Source organism: Mytilus californianus, unplaced genomic scaffold (assembly GCF_021869535.1).
Source record: "Mytilus californianus isolate M0D057914Y unplaced genomic scaffold, xbMytCali1.0.p SCAF_5, whole genome shotgun sequence".
In the NCBI taxonomy this organism is placed as follows: domain Eukaryota; kingdom Metazoa; phylum Mollusca; class Bivalvia; order Mytilida; family Mytilidae; genus Mytilus; species Mytilus californianus.
This window is the reverse complement of record NW_026262701.1, coordinates 78,415,135-78,418,526: the sequence shown is the minus strand read 5'-3', so window position 1 is coordinate 78,418,526 and position 3,392 is coordinate 78,415,135.

Sequence of the window (3,392 nt, the reverse complement as noted above, 5' to 3'; positions counted from 1 at the left end):
AAAATAAACATTTGAATCTTTAGAAAAATAAATAGGTTTTGGTTTGATTAAAAACGAGACCAAACGTAAGGCCTTCAACAATCTCTTATCAAATGGCAAAATCAAAAGCTCAAACACATCAAACGAATGGAAAACAACTGTTATATTCTGCTCTATCACCCTCTCAGCTATATGTTATTTATATAAATCTACTTTACATTTGCTTTGCTATGAGACATTAAATAACACTTAAATGTCGAAGCTAAAATCCCTTTTACGTCAACACATTACATTTGAATTATATAATATTACTTTATATCTTAATCATAACACATATATATTTATTTAGACGCGTATGATTGATTTTTTTGAACGTAACCCAATTGTTCATAAATCATTACTTCTGTAAGTTATACAGACAAAATAAACATTTCAAAATAGATATTATTGATAACCAACTTTGATGAACATGTAAAGCGTTGCTGCTGAATAAATGGTCATGTGAATTTTTCTTTAAGGAAAGATTGAAAGAGTGTTGTTGATTGGAAATGGTCTACTTAAAAAATATACATGTTTCTTTACTTAATTGCACTTAAACTATCGACATTTTTTTTATATATTTGCTGCAATATAGTTGAAAAAAATTATAAATTAGTAGGTAAAATGAAAAATAGCTTTGAAATTGATTACTTTCACCTTACAAAAAGGGGGAGAGAAGAAACCAAAAGCGCAATAAAAAAAATAATATATCAAAAAGACAAACAGCAGTCCACAGAAATCTAAAGAGTGAGTAACACAAACACCACCAAAACCGAGAGGGGCCTAGAAAAGGTAAGCATCTCCTGTACCACTAGAGGAGTTCGTCATGCTGCTTATGACAAGGAAAATATGGTGAAAAGTCGCATTAAGTGATGTCAGAATCGGAAAAAATAGATTTCTCGAAATTATGTCCAATGATATATTTTTGTTATCGTAATTTCTGCTTTAATGACATAACATTTACTGAAAAGTAACCGACTTAGTTTCGACGACTGCCAGTCCAACCTCCCCAAACCCAAATCCCAACCCCTACCCAATTCCACGTGAATGTAAAATTTCATCAGAATTTAATCGGCTATTACGAATCTCTTTCTTACCCAATTACCCGCGACAATAATAGAAATGTAGACCGAAACAAACGGGAGCGTGTGTATTTAAAAATTCATAGTTAAATACACAATGCATCGGAAGTTATAAGTTGGTAATCTGTATATCATATTTATCTTTACTATATCAAAGTGGCGTCTTTTTAAAAAGTTCATTCATAAAACGACGGTATTTATTTTGACATTGTAATATGATGCATTAGTTACTATTATAGCGATATAGGTCTATTGTCCTGTAACAAATTTTAAAAACCCTTCAATCACGATGAAGTAATCAATGACGTTTAACAGTTCATTTAATGGATCTTTCATTTAATATATAAACCCTTCAAATTCAATCTTTAACTCAGATTTAATTTTAACGAATGCAGTTAAACATGGGAAAAGGACACATAGCTATCTCTGCACCAACAAAACATGTCAGTGATACAAGGCTGAACAGTCCGAGTTTTGGAAACGGATCTCAACTGACGCCAACAATTTCTGTTGAAGACTTTTGCAGTGAAGAACCATTTAGGGCACGGCCGGAATCAAGGAATTCAATCTCATCAATAAGTTCTGACCTTGGCTATCTTACAATCCAAGAAAAACTCAAAAGTAAAGACCGTAGACCTAAATCCGCTGACACCTATCGACGGAAGTCGGAAATTTCAAAACAAACAGTTAACATTTCTTGTCTTAGAAAAGCAGCATCTGAAAACATTTTAAGCAGCGAAGCTAATTCAAAAGAATGTAGGTGTACTTGTTCGTCAACTGGTGGTTCAGTAAATACCGGAGTTTCAGGAAGCCAACTTGTGTCGTTTTACAGTCTTTGGAGAAACAACCAACACAGAACTTTGGGCAAAAAGCTTGAAATCCCTTCTTATATGAAGAGAAAATCAGACTATAGAGAATGCGGCTGCAAAACTAGACTATATGAGAAAAAATGCTCTGAAGAAAAATCTTTAGAATGTTGCTGTCATGAAGTTTAAAAAGGACAAAATATTATGGTGATTGTGCAATAATTCAGAAGGACAACTTTAAATGAAAGCAATATGAAATGTATATCGTTATGATTGTATACTTCGTTACATATAAAATTATAATGAAATTTTTTATTGAATGTTTGTATATTCCTTGAACTTTTTTATTGGCCGAAGTTGTTTTATTTTCATCATTATTCAACCTTAGTTTAGAAAATAAACTAGCTTGACAGATAAGAGAAACAGTCAAAATTCATTATTTCATGAGAAAAAGTAAAAAGAGGTTCCAATGAGCACGAGTAACCCATCTGGCAATCATAGCAATGTTTTCATGATCAATACTCAGAGGTCATTGAGGTCATAGCTTCTATAGATAAGATGTTGTAGTAAATACCCATGTGATCTATACAATTCAGTGACACATTAATTTTGAGAAACAGTCATACAACGATACCAATGTATTATTTTCCTTTTCTTGATACCTCGTGACGCCATGAAACCCCTATGAACCCTGTTTTGGAACACATTTTGGGCACACAGATTGGTTTTTGGGACCTAATTCTAAGACATCATGTTAATATTCCATTGATAAATGGGAATTCCAAAAATGAAATGATACAATGTGAACTACCATTCAGAGAAAAATGAAAATGAGTTGACAATACATAGTGCAAGTCAAGGGCATTTTTGAAAATAAATAAAAGGTATTTTATAAGGATCATGTATTGAAATAAATTGAAATTACAGCATCACTTAAATGATAAAATGATAACGAAACAGTTGGAAGATTATGAGTAGTCTGTGTTAAAGTTGAATGCAGGTGAAGTGATTTGGTAAGAAGTCTTCAGTCAAAAGATATTACGGCATTATATGATCATTAATGTTTAGAATTCGCATTTAAGTATGATATTTATATGTATTTGTTCGTCACACTTAGTCATTTTGTTGCTGTGTAGGAAGTTAATCACCCCTAAACGAAGTTATGTAGTTGCTCAAATCTAAACAAAGAAAACATTTTCATTAGTACATTGGGTCGTTTATAAACATTGTTAGCCTTACATTCATATCTATACAAAATTTGTCCATGAAAAGAATATCAGTGTATGACAAAGGTTTTAAGTATTCAAAAATAATTTCACCAGAACTAATCAATTCTTCAATCGCTTTTAACAATCCAAGACATGTCTACTCATCAAAATAGCGTATGTTGACCTCTAGACGGTTTTTGTTTTGTGTCATTGGGTTTCTGTCTCATTGACCTTTACCCACATCCCTCTTAATTCTAATTATACTTTTATCCTTAAGA